The 20,092-nt window shown below is 43.1% G+C and overlaps 1 long non-coding RNA gene across 1 annotated transcript in view; it reads left to right on the top strand.

Annotated features, from left to right (window-relative positions):
* The window catches only part of LOC108536593 (uncharacterized), a 136,123-nt gene extending 124,123 nt beyond the window's left edge, over positions 1 to 12,000 (top strand). The window contains exon 3 of the long non-coding RNA XR_001887559.1: positions 11,444 to 12,000. This is a non-coding gene — a long non-coding RNA (uncharacterized LOC108536593). The remainder of the gene's footprint in view (positions 1 to 11,443) is intronic.
* The last annotated feature ends 8,092 nt before the right edge of the window (positions 12,001 to 20,092 follow it).

Genomic DNA, 20,092 nt, shown 5'->3' with positions numbered 1-20,092 from the left:
CTCTGAAAGGTTTTAAGTATACAAGTGAAATCATCAAACACACAGTTTATAAAGAGCACTCTAGCAGCTTTGGGGAGTGAGGCTGGACGCATATAGGCCTATTTGCACAAGTCCAGGGAAGAAATTGTACTAGGAGCAGAGGGGAAAGAGTGGGATTGAATGATGTAAAGGAAATAGAATCATTTCAACTTGGAGATTGATTAGATTGGAAGAGGAGACATCCAGAAGGATGAGGCAGGAAGATGGGGGTTGCTGATGGCACCTATTTTGGGTGTGTTGTGTTTAAGGTGCCTGTTGGCAACCACTGGTGATGCCAGTGGTCTGCCGAGTCTGTGGCTTTAGAGCTGGGGAGCCAGGTCTCGGACATACAGTTTGGAACTTTCAACTCACAGACTGTGATTAAAACCAAGTTAGAGACAGGATTCACCCAGGAAACACCAAATTGTGATAGAAGAACATCCAGAAGGTAGTTTTCAGCCTTCTCTTTCTCTTCTGAAAGAGAGCAAGGGTCAGAAATGTACCTATGAAACGGCTTTTAGGATCCACAATACCAGGAAGTGAGATATATTAGGCCAGGTGTGGTGGCTCACGCCTGTAATCCTAGCGCTTTGGGAGGCTGAAGCGAGAGGATCACTTGAGCCCAAGAGTTTTGAGACCAGCCTGGGCAACATGGTGAGACCCCCATCTCTACAAAAAAAAAAAAAAAATTAGCTGAGCATGGTGGCGCTTGCCTGTCATCCTAGCTAATCAGGAAGCTGAGGTGGAAGGATTGCTTGAATTCAGGAGTTGGAGGCTGCAGTGAGCCACGATTGAAGCACTGCACTCCAGCCTGGGCGACAGAGTGAGACCCTGTCTCTTAAAAAAAATGTTTAAAAAGATTCGTTAGTAATAGTTGGGCACAGTGGCACCGGCTCCCAAATAGATATGCAGACGAGAGGAACAGAATGGAGAGCTCAGGAAGGGTGGATTGTTGGTTCGTAGATGGTTTTAGGGGAGGGGCTGGCCAGTGAGTCCTGTTGTCCTCTTGACTGTTCCCTCATCACTGTGTTTTCCTGCCAGTGTTGTGCAGGGAGACAACAGCACTGTGGTGACCAGCCTTGGCTTATGTATCTCATGTATGCATGGGACGCTGAAGCATGCTTCAGAGGGAAGGGATGTCACATAAAACTTCCACTCCCGCCCCTCCAAAACTTCATGATAATTTGCTTAAAGTTGGTGGTCAGTTTTGGCATCACAAATATTGCTGGTGCTTCTGATTTATAATCTGTCCAGAAATCCTTAATCCAAAGAGGTGAAACGTGCTAAGTGAAGACAGAGCACAGAGGGGCCCTTTAAGATACTTTTTCAGTTGTGCTAGTTAAGTGGGTCGAGCAGTAATTCAGAAACTCGTCGAGGTCTTATCTCCATCCTGCTGACTTTTGGGTGACAGTGAATAAGTTCTATGGTTTTTCTCCAATTGGAGGAAAACTCATCTCCCTCAGCAGTGCTTTGTGGAAGGCAGGCAGGTGGAAGTCATGGTGCCTGGAACTGGCCCCAGCAGCCCGGGCAGGGCGGGAGCAGGCGCGTTCCCTCCCCGCCATGTTTCTGTGTTTTCTCAGGCTTCCCTGGCTCACAGGGGAGCATGACGGAGAGAGCATCCCAGCACTGCTCCTGTCCCTTGAATGAAAGGTGCAGGGATTGACATTGGTTAGGCCAAGTTTTAGTAGTTACTTGGTCCAGAAGCAAAACAGATTGGACACTCCAGTTTCCACTCCTGGGGCTCAGGGCAGCTTCTCAGCCTTAATGCTCAGGCATGGCCCATGTCTCTTCTTCCAGTTCTGTTGAAGACTGTGCCTTTCGTGCAGTGAATTGGGACCTTAACAACAGGTTCAAAACAACTTGGGCTGGGCGTGGTGGCTCACGCCTGTAATCTCAGCACTTTGGGAGGCCAAGGCGGGCGGATCACGAGGTCAGGAGATCGAGACCATCTGGCCAATATGATGAAACACTGTCTCTACAAAAAATACACACACACACACAAATTAGCTGGGCATGGTGGCACGCGCCTGTAGTCCCAGCTACTCAGGAGGCTGAGGCAGGAGAATCGCTTGAACCTGAGAGGTGGAGGTTGCAGTGAGCCGAGATTGCGCCACTGCACTCCAGCCTGATGACAGAGCAAGACTCTGTCTCAGAAACAAACAGACAAAACAAACAACTAGAATGTTTAGACTCCCATCATGAGCTTAATGAATGGGAGAGGGAGAAACATACGAGCCCCTGTCTCCCAGCAACCAGACCCAGATTACCAAGCTAAGCACACTGGCGGTCACACACACACACACACACGCAAATACAAATTCACAGGTGCCTTGGAGGTTTGTATTTTCAAAACAGCTTGAAGAATTTGAATACCACCTAACCGATTCCTTCCTGGTTTGTATTATTAACCTAATACATTTTATAAATTTAATGTCTTGATTTTTGCTTTATATCTTATCAGTGCTTTGAAAATCTTTGGTTTAATCTCTGAAGGGGTTTAATCTCTGATGAGAGTTTTGTTACTTTTAAAATTCTTGTAAAACATAACAACTCAAAGACTTCTATTTGCATTAGATTTGGCCTCAGAGTAATTCCTGTAGAGAATACACCATGGATGTTAGTGTTCTGTGGCCCCTGGGTAGCCTGGGAGTAATTTTGCTAATTCTGTGGGCAAGAAAAACACCCGAGGGTCTCATGGGCAGAGGAGGCGACAGTAACTGCGTGTGTCACAGAACGTACAGGAGACCATGCTCATAGAAGGAAAACTGAGCACGTAAAAAGAAGGGCAGGCATGAACATTGCATATTTTTTCCCAACATCTAAGTTTATGAGGGAAATCCTCATGGACTCGTAGGTATCTACTTCTTGCTTCTCTCACATTAATGACATTTTCAAAACTTATTTCCTTCTCAGGGTAGTGCAGACTGGGTAGGATAGAACTTGGGGTCAGTGGTGCTATTGTGAATCAGCCAAATAGGGCCAGCCACAGAGGGGAGGCGGCAAGAGAAGCAGACCCCACGGGCAGTGTTTGGAAAGGAGGAGGCAGTTGTGTTTTTCCTTCCCCTTCCCTACAAGTCAGGCTCACTGCAGCCATGCCATCATGGTGGCCCTTGGGAAGAGGCAGGCAAAAGGGGAGGAAGAGAGCAATGGAGGGAAGTTCCTGGCTGGCCTCAGCCTTCAGGTTAGGAGACTCAGTGAGAAGGAGCAGAGGGACAGATGGAGGAGAAGCTGGAGGCCCCTGGCATGTTCTGGCTGTGCTCCAGGCTGGGATCCTTGGAGTGGGGGAATGGGGGTTGGGTTGTAGGAAACCTGGAAGCCGTGAAGGGGATTCTGGAGGGAGAGCAGTGCAGGTGGCTCAAGGGCTCCAGGAGGCAGCTGCAACTCAGTGAGGTGGTGGCAAGACACAGTCAGGCCTCAGGGCCTGTGAGAGTGCTGCCCAGAGTCGCTGTGGGGTAGGGAAGGCTCCACACCTCTGCTTGGTGGAGGGTGTGGAGGAAACCTTGTTGGGTCTGTGGCTGACTGTGGGTCCTGGGTAGTAGTGGTGAGGTGAGCCGGCTGCAGAGGCCATGAGGGGCAGCTTCATCAGGAGCTGGGGGGTCATGGTCTCAGCTCTTCATAGCCCTGACAGTCCCTCCAGGTCTCAGCTGTGACCTCCACTGGCCTCCTAGATGAGACTTGCAGGGGTCTGTCATTAATGAGACCTGAGACTAAGTGAAACGTGCTGGTGAGAACTGAGACGAGGCCAGGTCAGCCAGAGAGGGCCCTGGGTCCCTGAGCAAGAGACACCAAACTTCAAGTAGCCCGCCGTCCCTCAGTGGTGCAGTGCCAGGGCCCAGGTGCTGAGCCGCACCAGCCACCCTGCCATGGAGGACACTGTGGACCCAGAGTACTGTTGACATTAAGGTGAGATGGAGTCTCTGTATGCTCAGGAACCCCCCTATTACTACTCAGCGCATGGAGGCTCATGAACAAGTTTAGATCGGCCCATGAAAAGACAGAGGCCACGTTTTGTTTATACCAATGTATATGGTAGTGTCTGTGTTTTGGACAAAATGCACAAGGAAAACCATTTATTGACAGTTTACCATAGGCATCCAGTTATACTTCTTTACATCAGAGTCAGCAGTGACGGTGTCAGGCGTGGACAGATGTCCAGGCAGGGAGGAGTCCTTCAGAGCCGCCCACAACCAGCAGAGGACCAGAGCGGGGCTGGGTGCTCCTGCTTCCGAGAATTTAGCCATATTTCTGGATTTGAAGACCCTAAATGGGACCAGAACCAAGTGACAACTGGTATTCCAATGATGTATTTGGGGTTTTTTGTTGCCCATGGGTTTTGTTTTCCCTTCTGATGAAATTTGTCATCACAGTAGGCCACAAAATCACCACCAAATATTCAGATATCTATGAGAGCTGGATTAAATAGTGACAGACAGAAGGTGACCCTGGCATGTGTTTTGGTCCCCAGAACAACAGCAGCCCCCTCACTATGAAGGAAGCAGCACTTTTCATTTGCTTTTCTTTAAAAACAGAAAGAGCCCTAGGGAATCTGGCAGGCCCTAAGGAGCGGCTTTGAGTTTCCAAGGCACGAGAGAGAAAGAAAAGGCAAAAGAAAATTGAATGAGAAACTGCATGATCTTGGGCATATTTTTCTTTGAAAATGTTTCAAAACCCTTCATGGTTCGGAGGACATTTCCAGGGCACTGACATTTCTCTATCACATTGCAAATGTTGCTTCTTATTTTACCAAGTGGACATGAAACTGCTAAAATTAACTTGTGTTTTTGTCCTCTGTCTCAATCCTTCAGGCTCTCTCACCTTGCTGGGAGGATTCGAGGTTTCCTATGAGGATGCAGCTCTATTATTTCTCCTTTCTGGCCACCACTAAAGGCGCTAGGGCCACCTCTCACTAAAAGAATGTGGTTTCTGATTTGATTGCAGGGTCAAGGATTGCCCCATTTGAGTATTGACTTAGCTGCTGTAATTAGGGTGCGAGAGGAGCGTGCTCCTGACCGGCACCCCACATTTCTGTCTGCAAATGGCAACACACTTAAAACCAAACAAGAAAGTGTTTTGGAAGCTGCCATGTATTTGCTTTTTCAATGTGACCTTTGTCTGAATAGTAAGATATGTCCTTGTTGAACATACTTCTTCCTAATGAGCTAGAGCAGCTGAGTGTGTGTGTGTGTGTGTGTGTGTGTGTGTGTGTGTGTGTGTGTGTGTTTCTGTTGAAAAGGTATTCAATCCCTTTTCACTGTTCTTTTCACCATATAAGGTAGGACTCCTTTCATTCTCCGAGCTTCACTTTGCTTCCCTGTAATCAACATTCATACCACATTTTCACATCCGTGTGCTGGTATTTCATGGTACAAAACTAGCTATGTCTCTGGGTAGTGTTTTTATCTTTTTTTAACTTAAAACAATTTTTTTTTTTTTTTTTTTTAGTGGTTGCCCTGGAGTTTACAGTATGCATTTTTAACTAGTCTAAGTCCACCTTGAATGACACTCTACCACTTCACCTGTAACAGGCACCCTTATAACAACAGTGTATTTATTCCCAGTGACATTGCTATCATTCATTTCACTTGACATATGCGATACTCACTCAATACATTGTCACTATCATTACCTTACATAGTTTTTTTTTTTTTTTGAGATGGAGCCTCATTCACTCTGTCACCCAGGCTGGAGTGCAGTGGTGCAATCCCTGCTCACTGCATCCTCCACCTCCCAGGTTCAAGCGATTTTTGTGCCTCAGTCTCCTGAGTAGCTGAGATTAAAAGCATGCACCACCACGCCTGGCTAATGTTTTGTATTTTTTGTAGAGATGGGGTTTTGCCATGTTGGCCAGGTTGCTTTCGAACTGCTAGCCTCAAGTGATCCACCCACCTCAGCCTCCCAAAGTGCTGGGATTACAGGAGTGAGCCACCATGGCCAACCTTTCCTTTGTTTTTGAAGGATAATTTTGCTGGTATAGACTTCTAGACTGGTTTGTTTTTTGTTTTTTGTTTTTTTGATTTGCCTTTCTTTAAAAACAGAAAGAGCCCTAGGAGCCTCACAGCCCTAGAGGAGCAGCTTTGAGTTTCCAAGGCATGAGAGAGAAAGAAATATTTAAACATTTTCAATATTTAAATTTTTATTCCTCTCTCCTTGTTTGCAGTTTCTTATGAGAAGTCCCCTGTAATTCTCATTCTTATTGCTCTGTAGGTAAGGTGAGTTCTCCTCACCCCACCCCCAGCTCCCCGCTTCTTCAAAATTTTGTCTTTGGTTTTCTGTGGTTTGGATATGACATGCCTAGGTGTGGTTCTTGCCTGATATTTTCTGAGCTTCTTGGATCTGTGATTTAATGTCTGTCATTAAGTTTGGAAAGTTCTCGGCCATTAATACTTCAATACCCCTAGCTTCTTCCACAATTTCCTCTTTGTTCTCTCTTCTCCTTTTGGTATTGCAGTTATATACATGGCACATCTTTTGCAATTGCTCTACAGTCTTGGATAGTGTGTTCTTTTTTTCCCATTCTTTTCCTCTTTATTTTTGGTTGGGAAAGTTTGTAATGACCTGTCTTCAAGCTCACTGATTCTTCCTTGGCTGTGTCCAATTTATTCATGAGCCCATCAAAGTCATTCTTCATTTCTGTTGCAGTGTTTCTGATTTCTGTTATTTCCCTTTGTTTCTTTCTTGGAGTTTCCATCTCTCTGCTTACATTACCCATCTGTTCTTGCATGTTGTTTACTTTTCCATTAGAGCCCTTAACATAGTAATCATAGTTTTAAAAAGTTCCCTGTCTTGTAATTCCAACATCTGTGTCATAGCCCCAGTCTGATTCTGGGGATCTTTTTAGGTCCACTGACTTTGAATTTGTAACTTTATGCCTTTCAATACATTGGGGAAATTTTAAGTAATATCTCTTCAAATATTTTTGTCTGCCCCATTCTTTTTCTTCTTACCTGGAGGTTACTGTTCCAACCTTAAGTGTCACTCTGGAGTTTTGCTATCCATGAAGTTGGTTTGCTTCCTCACTGATGCAGAGTATGCATGTTGTGTTACTTTACCAGTAGTGGGACTGGATTTTCTCTATGCACAGGCTTCCACCTCCATTATTTATTAGAAAATAAGTTGGCAAGAAGCTGGCCATGATTAGTGATTCTGTCTATTGCTAAGGTGCAGAGCTAGGCTTACAAATAATTTAGAGTGTGCCCTCTAATACAGTAGCTACTAGCTGCATGTGGCTATTTAGATGTAAATTAAAATTAAATAAAATTTAAAATTCACGTTCTCAGTCACAGTAGCCATATTTCAAGTGCTCGCTAGCTATATACAGCTAGTGGCTGCTGTTCTATCATTGCAGAAAATTTAACTAAACAGCACCAACCTATAGGGATCAAGTTATGATTTTGAACCACTATCATCTGAACCACTTTCAGTACTATAAGACTGACATTGGCCAGGTGTGGTGGCTCATGCCTGTTATCCCAGCACTTTGGGAGGTCAAGGTGGGTGGATCACCTGAGGTCAGGAGTTGAAGATCAGCCTGCCCAACATGGTGAAACCCCATCTCTATGAAAAATACAAAAATTAACCAGGTGTGGTTGTGCACACCTGTAATCCCAGCTACTCAGGAGGCTGAGACAGAAGACTTGCTCGAACCCAGGAGGTAGAGGTTGCAGTGAACTGAGATCGTGCCACTGCACTCCAGCCTGGGCAATGAAGAGAGACTCTGGCTCAAAAAAAAAGAAGACTTTGAGATATATATATACACACACACACATATATATACACACACATATATATACATATATATATACACACACATATATATATACACACACACATATATATATACACACACACACACACACATACACATACATACACAGTATACATGGGAAATAATAGATGGGAGAATAAGTTAGAGCCAAAAAATAAAAGCCAATTGCTATCAGAGTTTGTTCCTACCACTTTCAGGTGACATGAATTTTTCCCCATGCTTGTTTTATTGCATTGCATTAAACTTTCTGTTCATAATTAGGAATGATTCTTTTCATGTTCTCATCTGTGTAGTCAGGACCATCAGCTCTCAAGCAAAGGAAGAGATTCTCTGCTTTGACAGTTCAATGGAGGGAGCTTGCTGGAATCTAACAGTGCTAGAAGGTCAGAGTGAAGCCTGCATTGATAACTTCCTAGCAACTCTCATGTTTTTGCATAGAACAGCCTTACTTTTCTAGGTAAATGAATTCAGATGCAATTACCAGCTAAGACCTGAAATAAGTAGGTAAAAAAAATCTTGATCCTTTTAACAGTGATTTGGAGAACAGATCTGTGGCATGTGTGTGTTCTAAGTCTAGCACTTGCATCCTGTGGTTGCTTAAATGGCCTGAAGCCAGAAGTGGGTCAGTTGGAAGTCTTTGAGGGATTTAGTGTTTACATGGGCTGTGAAGGGATTCTTTTCTTCTGGTCCTGGGCTGTCCTCACTGGAGATGTTCTTCACTGTCCCTGGTGGTTGATGGCAGTAAAAGAGAACTACAGCAGGTGGAGGAAACTAGTGGTTCCCCTAGCTTCTTTCATAAGACTATGAAATTGTGGTGCTCAGGTATCAGGCATCTCTTATTACTGCCTGTCAGGTGTGCCCCGCCTCCAGGTCATGTCTGTCCTCAGTAGCTCATGTGACGTACATGCATTTGGAAATAAACATCATCCCTTCAGTAGCTCTTAGAGGGAGGCACATTACCCCTTATCCAGGGTTTCTGAATTTCAAGCCTCAATGGTCCACCCTTTTCTGGAGAACCATGTGTTTAGCTTGAACAGGACTTCTGCTCAGCACTTCTAATTTGGCAGATGGACCTCGCACATAGCTCACTCCCACCTTCCTCATTCATGCTTCCAGCTGTGTGAGCTGCGTGGTCTCCAGCTACTCCCGGTCGGTGGCCAGCACCCTGGCTTCTGGGTTATTCTATAGTTCAAGAAAATAAGAAGAGATATTTTTAGCAAGTGAGACTAGAAATAGAGAGCAATGTCTGTTGACCAATCCATGTATTGTAGTGGGCAGTGGCTTTCGGCTGGAACAGTGTCCACTGCTGGCCAAAAATCTCTTGTATGTAGTTTACAAATCACTCATGGTACTAACACTGATCTTATGATTAGGCCAGCCCATTCGTGTTCCTGGTAGTAGCAGAGTTAATTCTAAAGGTATACTGAATGGTTTGTCCTTCAGGTTAGATGCTTTCTAAAGTTCTTATGCCTAGGAAGTTTACCTAAAAACTTTGAGAATCCATTGGCGAAAACTTCTCAGGATCTCTTCCAGTTCTGTGTTTCTCTAGTAGGGAATAGAAATTCCTAAATCATCTTTATCATATAAAATTTCTTTTGAAAGCCATTTTTTTATTACAAAGTTAACGCTCACTCATAGAAAGTATAAAAAATGCCAAAATACCCGAAGAAGAAAATAAAAATCATCTGCCACCTTATCATTCTATGATAATTATTATTAACATAGTGCTTTGGAACAGTTTTTCTAAACAGATAATTCTACATCTGTTTCTCTAACTTTACAAAGTTGCAACTGCTTTTATCATTTAACAGAATATCTTGAGCATTTCTCTAGGTCATTCTTTTACTGTGTGCTTTATAATTTCCATCTGCACATCAAATATTTGAAGACTAAATTTATTATCACAATGCATTAAAAATGTAGAATATTGTAGAATATTTAATTGAAGTAAATGTAAAAGAAAAATACATTCAACCAGGATTCCAGAGCTCATCTTAAGTTCAAAACCAAAGATTTTAATCTGTGCCAAGAAGATGAAGTTTCTCAAAGGTCAGTGTGGGGAACAATTCCATAATTTCAGTTACTGGTATTGAAGGTAGGGAAAGAAGTATGAATAGTCCCCAGGTCCTTAATTTGGGTTAACATCATCCACATAATATAATAACAAATGGGTTGTTTCTAATAACTAAAAACTGAAAGTAATATGGTCCCCAGGAACGATGTTGTCTGTTCTCCACCCACTGGTTGTCTTTTAGAAAGCTCTTAGGAAGGTGTGCAGGACTCTTACAGGTGGGTTTGGGGGTATGAGGGTAGGCCTTGGGGACATGGTGGCAGACAGAGCTGCAGAGCGTGGGCTAGCTGTGGTTCCAGCTTGCCTTTCTCATGTCATGCACAGGGACTTCGCTATCCAGCTGCGGAGGGGAATGAGGGCTGTTAGTCTATGGAAGCATCTGCTTGTGATACAACCCTTTCTTAAGAAGGCATCCTGTGTATCAGGAAGCACATCCATGGAAATGGCACTGCCATGGCATACCGACTCTTATTGAAATCTTTTGCTTTTACTGAAGTCCATCCAATTAGAATCTAGATCTGAGGGAATAGAAACTCCTCTGTTAGGCTTTAGATTTAGTTTAACTCTTGGATGACAAGTGCGTGCATCACAGATCTCGGCAATATTAGCTGGTTTTTGTTGTAGCCTCAGAATTACAAAAGGAAACCTGAGACACTTGGACTTCTGTACCAAAGAGTCAGGTATCCTTTGAGTGGTATTGAAAATATCACAAGACGAAGCATTTAGTTTATTCCCCATCCCTGCATTTCCTTAAGCTCCCCATCCCTCTACCTCCCTCATTGTTAAAAGGATTTGGAAATGATGCTTTTATATCTCTTTTCTAGGGATTTGTTCATTTCATCTATGTTGTCTAATTTGTGAGTCTAAAGTTGCTCATGATATATTCCTTTTATCTTTTTAATGTCTGTAATGTCTGTACTGACGTTGCCTCTTTTGATTCCTGATATTGATAATTTGTGTCTTCTCTCTTTTCTAGGTAAGTCTGGCCAGAGACTTATCTATTTTATTGATATTTTTATTTTTATTTTTTCTCTCTTGCTTTTTTCTGTTTGAAATTTCATCAGTTGCTGCTCCTTATTATTCTCTTCCTTCTCTGCTTGTGTTGGGTTTACTTTGCTTTTATTCTTTAATTTCTTAAGGTAGAAACCCAGATTATTGATTTGATAACCTTTTTCTTTTCTAATATAAGTATTTAATGCTGTGAATTTCCCTCTAAGCCCTGCCTTAGGTGAATATCACAAATTATGATATGTTGTGTTTTCATTTACTTCAAAATATTTTCTAATTTGCCTGGTGACTTCTCTTTGATGCAAAAGCCATTTAGAAGTGTTTTCAGATACTTGGCTTGGTGTGTTTTGCTCTAAGAATGGAGCTGTAATGAACTGGAGACTCTTTGAGGAGAAGATATTGGGGTTTATACATGGCAACATGGCAGGTTTTACAGTGAAGTGATACGCTGATGCTGGTGTTGCTGTATGAGCTTGAAAACATCTTCAGCTACTTTGTTACTCTTATATGCTTATGCTAATAGAATCTCAAGGCAAATATTGGGATCCTTCTTAATAACATGTCTTCTTTGGTGTTTTTAGTGTGTTATCATTGGGCAGAACTGGATCCTGAAAAATTCAAGATGCTAAGCACCACACTACTTTAAGAATTTGGAACTGAAACATGAAGAGGAAGACAAATGAGAAGTTGGGAACCTGAATGGCTCTGCAAAAAACACCAAAGGACCATTTTGTCATTTTCTGTTGTTGCTGTGGTGGAATGAGGCAGTGGGCACTGCCGGTGGCTCGGGGGGTGGGTGCGCACGTGGTAGAAGGCATGCGCTTGTGCCCCCCACAGAAAGGCTTTGTTGGTTTCTGCCACATCTTGGCTTGCTTTTGGAACAGGCTGGCCTAGCATCATTTGTCATCAAGTCCACTGTGGTGTATTCTGCGTGTCCATGGCGGGGGTTCTCCAACACACTCACACTGTCCATGTTCTTTTTATTGCTGATTCATAAGCCAGGGCCCTTGTTGAAGTGTCAAGAGAGCAATCATCAGTGATAATGTATTGTGTGAGACCTTTGCATCTTGTAAATTTTCTCTTTTTTCTAAAAATAAATAATAATAAAATCCTAAATCTCAACAAACCACTTTATTATCAAACAGATTCTGCTATGTTTCTGCATAACGATGATGTCCATGGAAATGCAATGTGTCTGACCTCTCTCTGTGCATATCTATACTTCTTTTCAAATAAGCCTCTTGCAAGAGGCCTTCTCTGACCGGCCCACACAGGCTCCTGAGGCCAGGTGGGAGCCTGTCTATCCAGTTTACAATTGATGACATTGTACTTGGAAATGAGATGTCAGGAAAAGGGAGTATGGCTCAGAAGGGAGTCCAGTTTCAGAATGGCCACAGTGTTCTGAGACCAAGTGTGGAGCCACATCTGGTGTATCCACCTTTGGGAGGTGGAGAAAGGCCTCAGCATGGTGGGTGGTGCAGATACCATTTATCCAGTAGCTACGTGGTTGTCCATGTATCCAAGTCACCACACCCAGCACTCTGGGAAGAAAGAATCACATTCTGCCAAAGTAATTTCTCAGTTAAATTTCAGTCTACTGGTGGCACACTCAGAGTAGTCATTTTTTGACATATGATTTAATAGCTTTATATATCTAATAATGCTCACATATATCCTCTCTGGAAAATATTTTTGTGTATAGAAGAGACATCCTTATTTGTGAGTTTTATAATGCTGAAACTCTTCCGTGACCTTTATAATAAGTTCTGAATCCGTCTAGTCTGACCCAGTCATCTACTTCAAATGATAATATATCAGAAAATGTAGAAAACAAAAAAGCTCAAAACACATCTCTTGGAATATAGAGTTGGAAAAGGGTCTGCCAGATTGCTTTGTTCTAAACCAATTCAGATGGTCCAGTATAATTCACAATGGTTTAAAACTCTAGATTTGAAGTCATTACATCTCAGGTGCAGACCCTGGCCAGCTCCCTAAACTGTATGGGCAGTGAGGTCGCAGAAGCTCTGCTGTTTGAGTTATCTAAGCAGGGTTTTACAGAGTGAATTAAAATTCACTTTAAAGCTACTTGGACCTACACTTTGATAAACTCAGTTGTAGGGTTTGGCTTGCTGGATAGCTGTCATGTTTCCCCACCACAGCATTTTATTGCCACCAATTAATGCTTATTGAACAGTTGCAGCCTGTCCTTGTAGTAAGGGGTAATGAAGATTGCCTAGAGATACGACCTTTGTCCTAGAGATCATGACATTTGGATGGTGGTAAAATGCTAAAGGCCTTTGTTGGTCCCAGCCCAGTTCCTGGCTCCCATTCTAAAGGGACAGAGACAAACCCAGAGAGTGAGCACCATGTGGTCATGTTGCTGAAGGATCTGGGAAGGAAGAGCTGAAGGAGCTGGGGCTGTTTCATCTGGGAGGAGAACTCTAAATGTTTGAAAGATGTGGAAGAGAAGCTGGGTCAGGGAAAAAAATAGGAGCAACGGGTGTAAGTTGCATTAACGTAGATTCTGGCATTCTAACAACATGATTCACAAGTGGAAATTCAAAAGCAGAAATTCTGAGCCTATGTGTGTGAGGGGGCATCTTTGATTAATTAAAACATCGCCCTCACAGTACGCAGGAACATGGTAAAAGAAAACGTTTACTACTTTTGTAAACATTTTGGATTGAAGAGAGCTTTGCCATCATCCTGAAAATCACTTTGAACTCCTGGGATCAGAGAAATAGCAGAGAATACACCAAAGTCTGGCCTAAGAGGGTCAGATCTAACCACAGGGTCAGGTTATAGAGAAAAATGACAGCTCAAGAAGAAACCCCATAATATCTGCAGCTGCCTTAAAAAGGTGGTTCATTTCCACCCCCATGTACTCTCCTGAAGGTCCTTTCCTAGTTCCTTTGGAACCAATGACTAAAATTAGATTTTGGGTGGCGTTCTTGTGGAGAATAAATCTCTCAGTCTTTACATCTCTCCCAACATCTCTGCCTCCTGCTTTCTGCTTATTTATAAAGCATACTGTTTATTGTCCATTAAAACATCATTTGAATGAGGATGGAAGAGGAGAATCATACCATGTATGGCTTTTCTGAGAAGCCTTGGCAGATCACAGACCCAGGACTTTAAACAGTGCTTGCCGATAACACTGCATAGCAGGACCCATTTAATCTTGCCTTTCGTGGTTTACTTTATAGGAGACCAAGCTCTTGTGGCTACACAAAACAGACCAAATAAAGGCATCTTTGGGGGCTGGACGTCCATAGCAGCACCTCATGGTTAGTGGTCCCAGGGAGGGCATTTTCCCTACCAAGCAGTGTCCTGGCTCAGATGGGTGCCAGCTGACATATATGTGGACAATTTGGCATTTCATTGATTTGATCATAAGGAACAAACAGTTCCACAAACACCCTGTTTCCTTTGATATGATATCATTTGAGTAACTCCAAAGCCAGAGAGGCAATATTTTCTGTCTCAGGTTTGTCAGATTTTCTGCCGTTTTTCAGCCAGGCACTTTAAGAATTCTTAATTTGTTGTTCATCGTTGATTTGGGTCCTTTAAAAATAGTGAAAGAACCTCATCTCAGAAAACATGGAATAAATCAAGAGTAGAGCCCCCCACTGGCTGCATCAGAAAGGAAGAGGGAAAGCCCTGTTCTGAGGAGAGTGTGTCTTCCGCAGACGACGTTTTCATTCTCTCCTAGGGTACAGACGCCAACGTGTTGAATTTTTAGAGGTTCTAGGAAACAAAACCTTAAATTCCCATTAGGAAAGTATCTATCAATGATGGTATTTTAGGTTTGTTAAATCTCAATTACTAAGTTAGTTTTGATAATGTGCTTAATATTTGTAGGGGCCTTAAAAATAACTTGTTCTTGAACGTTCCCTGAGGGTGGATGAGTTACAGCCTCCATCACTGAGCAGGAAATACATTAGGGGTGGTCTGTGGAGGACGCCACAGCTGACAGTCCCCTGCAGCAGAGAGACGGGCTTGGACCCGGGCCGGGGTCTGAAACAGTGGCCTCCCAAGGGAGCAGAGTTTGGTAAGAAGAGTTGGCCAGGTGACAGTAGGGCAGAGAGGAGGGTGAAACAACCGGCGGAGCTGCCACAAGGTGTGAGAGGAGGGGCGTTTGGACATCTGCTCGCAGGTCGGTAGGACTGGACTTGGGGAGAGAGGGAGCATGTAGAGGAACAGGGACAGAAATAAGACCTCATAGGTGAGCAAGGCCTGGAGCGCAGAGGTCTTGTAAGTCATGATAATGCGTTTAGACTCTATCATGCCCCACTTCTTGTCTTCTCCAGGCTGATTTGTTCTAGTTCTTCAGCAGTTTCTCATGTCATGTGACTGGAGAGCGACTCTGGAGAACGGGATGCAGCTCTATCAATGTGGTGTGATGAAGGCCCGCGATGTGGGCAGTGGTGGTGTGGTCTCAACAGGCCATGGGGTTGCATGACTTGGGGTCTAATCCTGGCCTTGCTGTTGACCTGCTGCATGGCCTCAGGACAGTTTATTCAATTATTCAGCCTTCTACGCTTCTGTTCCCTTATCTGTCAGAAGGAGGCAGGGCTTGCCACTTGGAGCATGGTCGTAAGGGTTAAAGGAAGAGGAGGCTCAAATTCAGCACGGTGTGAACAGTCCCCATTCCTGTGGCTGCATCTTATCTCTGGCTCCCACTGAGCCTGCATTTGCAGGTCACTGAACCTCCAGGTTTATTCCAGGTAACCACTGTCCTCCACCAGTGAAGAACCAAAAGAAGAACTGATCATATGCCTGTTGGGCTGGGGCTGTGGTCTGGTCTGTTGAAATATTTCCAGTGTCACTTTGGTGATTCTTCTCAGCTTTAAGTCAACCCTGGACGTGCTTTCTCTGTCTCTAAGTCTTGGCTAAACACAGTTCACAGGATAGAGCTGGCACTCCATTTGGAATCCTCTTTCAGATCAATAGGTGCATTACTTCAATTCCCATCCAATCTGCATTCCTCCTTCCCATGTTGCCCATTCTTGCTGAAATCAAGCTATGCTATTTTCACAGTATTTTGATGATTAATCCAATGATCCTGTCAAAAACTATTAGTACAGCACAGTGCGTGATTTGTGAATTCATTCTGGCTTCCAATGATCACTGTGTTCTTTTCCACAGGCTCATGAGCCATCTGTTTAATCATCTCTTCTAGAATGATTTTAGGAGCCCACATCTAACTGGGCTGTCTACGGTGTCTGGGATCTATCTTGTCGAAACTGGGATTTTTTCACATGTTCAGTTTTCTGTCCCCTCTCTTCAGAATTTTTATTTATTTATTTATTTATATTTTTTTAGATGGAGTTTTGATCTTGTTGCCCAGGCTGGAGTGCAGTGGTGCGATTTCAGCTCACTGCAACCTCCGCCTCCTAACTTCAAGCAGTTCTCCTACCTCAGCCTCCCCACTAGCTGGAATTATAGGATGCGCCACCATGCCTGGCTAATTTTTTGTAGAGACAGGGTTTCTCCATGTTGGTCAGGCTGGTCTCGAACTTCCTACCCCAGGTGATCCACCCGCCTTGGCCTCCCAAAGTGCTGGGATTACAGGTGTGAGCCACTCGCCCGGCCTCTTCAGAATATTTTTAGAAGTTGTCAGTGGTAACTGTCCCATGTGCACATCTTCAAGTTCTCTCAGAGCTTTTGAAACTTCAGTTCACTCAGAGTCCCTCGTAAGGCTATCTCCTCACCTACTGGGCTTTGAGTCCCCTATTATGATGTTTGTTTTGCCTTTTTTTTTTTTTTTTTGAGACGGAGTCTTGCTCTGCCACCCAAGCTGGAGTGCAGTGGCCGGATATCAGCTCACTGCAAGCTCCGCCTCCCGGGTTTACACCATTCTCCTGCCTCAGCCTGCCCAGTAGCTGGGACTACAGGCGCCCGCCTCGTCGCCCGGCTAGTTTTTTGTATTTTAAGTAGAGACAGGGTTTCACCGTATTAGCCAGGATGGTCTCGATCTCCTGACCTCGTGATCCGCCCGTCTCGGCCTCCCAAAGTGTGTTTTGCCTTTTTTGAGTTTGAAACCTTTGCTTACAAGAGTAGATAAAATAACTAACTGAATTTGAACCCATACACATGGCCAGAAGCTAGTCTAAGACCTATACCTGTGTCAGCTCTTGTAATCCCCACACCTCTTTCATTATTCCCATTTTACAGTTGAGTAAGTTGAGACAGAGAAATGAAGTGACTGTCAGGAACTGTGAAGGGTCTGGAATCTTACTCTACTAACCAGTAGACAGTTAGTCTGCTGCAGTGTCCTGGGTGCTGGCAGGAGACAGGAGACGCTGGGTCAGGGTCAGGGCTGAGCTTTATTACAGCAACAGCAGGATCTAGTGTCAGCGTTTATGCCAGCTCCCTAACCTTAATTCCAACAGGTGACACCTTCACACACAGTGGGTTGTGCTACAGAAGAATTCCAAGTGTAGAGAATCCAAATCTTCTGTCTTTGCCCTGGGAGAGCCACTTTCTCTCTTCCAAGGCTACTGAATATAGAAACATCCTTGGAAATAGAGTCCTAGAGCAGAGGTGGCCAATACCACGGCTCACAAGCTATGAAGAAACAACAGAGACCCACAGAGAATTGTCTCCCAAAAGGAACTTAGCCAAAATCACTCCATTAGGAGGTGGTGGTGTCAGGATTCAAAGCCAGGCCACCGTGTCCCAGAGCCTGTCCTTATAGCCCTGCTCCCACCATGCTGCCCCCAGCACAACCCAGTGCAGGAAGGAGGTGCTGAGCAGTGGCACCATGTCTAACTGGTCACCAGCACCTTCACACAATGGTTATTTTACTTGTGATTGTGCACTGGACATGGCTCTCATTCGAATCCGTCCCCTTCTCCCCACTCCAGCCTGCCGAATCAGAAACTGAGGGTGCAGCCAAGAAATCTAGGTATTTACTCGTTTATCTTTATTTTTTGTGGGTGCATAGTAGGTATATATATTTATGGGGTACATGAGATATTTTGATACAGGCATGTGATTGCATAATAACCACATTGGGGTAAATGGAGTATTCACCACCTCCAGCATTTATCCTTTCTTTGTGTTACAAACAATCCAGTTATACTCTTTTAGTTATTTTTAAATGCATACTAAATTATTATTGACTGTAGTCACGCTGATGTGCTATCAAATACTAAATCTTATTCATTCTCTCTAACTAACTTTTTTACCCGTTAGCCATCCCCACTGCCCTCCCCACCATTACCTTTCCTAGCCTCTGGTAACCATCATTGTACTCTCTATCTCTCTATAAGTTCAACTGTTTTAATATTTTTTAGCTTCCACAAATAAGTGAGAACATGCAATGTTTGTCTTCCTGTGCCTGGCTTATTTCCCTTACCATAATGATGTCCAGCTCCTTCCATGTTTTTGCAGATGGCAGGATCTTGTTCTTTTGTGTGGCTGAACAGCACTCCATTGTGTATAAGTACCAGACATTCTTTGTCCGTTCACCTGTTGATAGACACAGGTTGCTTCTAAATCTTGGGTATTGTGAATAGTGCTTCAATAAACATGGGAGTGCTAATGTCTCTTAGATACACCAATTTCCTTCCTTTTGGGTATGTACTCAGCAGTGGGATTGCTAGGTCATGTGGTAGTTCTATTTTTAGTTTTTTGAGGAACCTCAAAACTGTTCTCTATACTGATTATACTATCTACATTCCCATCAACAGCGTGTGAAAGTCCTCTTTTCTCCACATCCTTGCCAGCATTTGTTATTGCCTTTCTTTTGGATAAAAACCATATTAACTGAGGTGAGATGATATTTCATTGTAACTTTGATTTGCATATCGTGGATGATCAATGATGCTGAGATATGTTCCTTCTATACCCAGGTTTTTTTAGGGATGTTGAATTTTATCAAATACTTTTTTTTTTTAGCATCAATTGAAATGATGCTGAAATGATCATAGGAATTTTTTGTCCTTCATTCTGTTTCTTTGATGTATTACATTGATTGATTTGTGTATATTGAACCATCCTTGAATCCCTGGTCTAAATCCCACTTGCTCATGATGAATGATCTGTTTAATGTGTTGTTGAATTTGGTTTGCTAGTATTTGGTTGAGGATTTTCTGCATTAGTGTTCATCATGAATACTGGCCTGTTGTTTAATTTTTTTGATATGTCTTTGTCTGGTTTTGGTATCAGGGCAATACAGAATAATTTTGAATGTATTCCCTGCTCTATTTTTTGGAATAGTTTGAGTAGGATTGGTATTAGTTTTTTAAATGTTTGGTAAAATTCAGTAGTGAAGTCATTGGGTCCCAGGCTTTTCTTTGCTGGGATATTTTTTATTATGGCTTTTATTTCATTACTTGTTATTTATCTGTCCAGGTTTTGGATTTCTTTATGGTTCAATCTTGGTAGGTTGTATGTGTCTAGGAATTCATGCATTTCTTCCAGGTTTTCCAGTTTATTGATATATAGTTGCTCATAGTAGCCTCTAATAATCCTTTGAATTTCTGTGGTATCAGTTGCAATGTCTCCTTTTTCATCTCTGATTTTGTTTGAGTCTTCTTTTTTCTTAGTTGGGTTAAGGGTTTGTTGATTTTGTTTATCTCTTCAAAAAATCAACTTTTCCTTTTGTTGATCTTTTGTATTTTTTAAATTTAAATTTCATTTATTTCTGCTCTGATCTTTATGATTTCTTGTCTTCTAATTTTTGATTTTGCTTACTCTTGCTTTTCTATTTCTTTAAGATTCATCATTAGGTTGTTTATTTGAAGTTTTTCTACTTTTTTGATGTAGATGCTTATTGCTATAAACTTTCCTGTTAGTACTGCTTTCACTGTATCCCACAGTTTTTGGCATGTTGTGTTTCCATCCTCATGTGTTTCAAGAAATTCTTAAATTTTCTGCTTAATTTCATTTTTTTTTTTTTTTTTTTTAGACGGAGTCTTGCTCTGTCGCCCAGGCTGGAGTGCAGTGGCGCTATCTCCGCTCACTGCAAGCTCCGCCTCCCGGGTTCACGCCATTCTCCTGCCTCAGCCTCCTGAGTAGCTAGAACTACAGGCGCCCACCACCACACCCAGCTAATTTTTTGTATTTTTAGTAGAGACGGGGTTTCACTGTGTTAGCCAGGATGGTCTTGATCTCCTGACCTAGTGATCCGCCCGCCTCAGCCTCCCAAAGTGCTGGGATTACAGGTGTGAGCCACTGTGCCTGGCCAAATTTTCTGCTTAATTTCTTTTTTTTTTTTTTTT

Source organism: Rhinopithecus bieti, unplaced genomic scaffold (genome assembly GCF_001698545.2).
Source record: "Rhinopithecus bieti isolate Rb0 unplaced genomic scaffold, ASM169854v2 scaffold_641, whole genome shotgun sequence".
NCBI lineage: Eukaryota > Metazoa > Chordata > Mammalia > Primates > Cercopithecidae > Rhinopithecus > Rhinopithecus bieti.
This window is presented reverse-complemented; position numbering and strand designations above follow the sequence as displayed.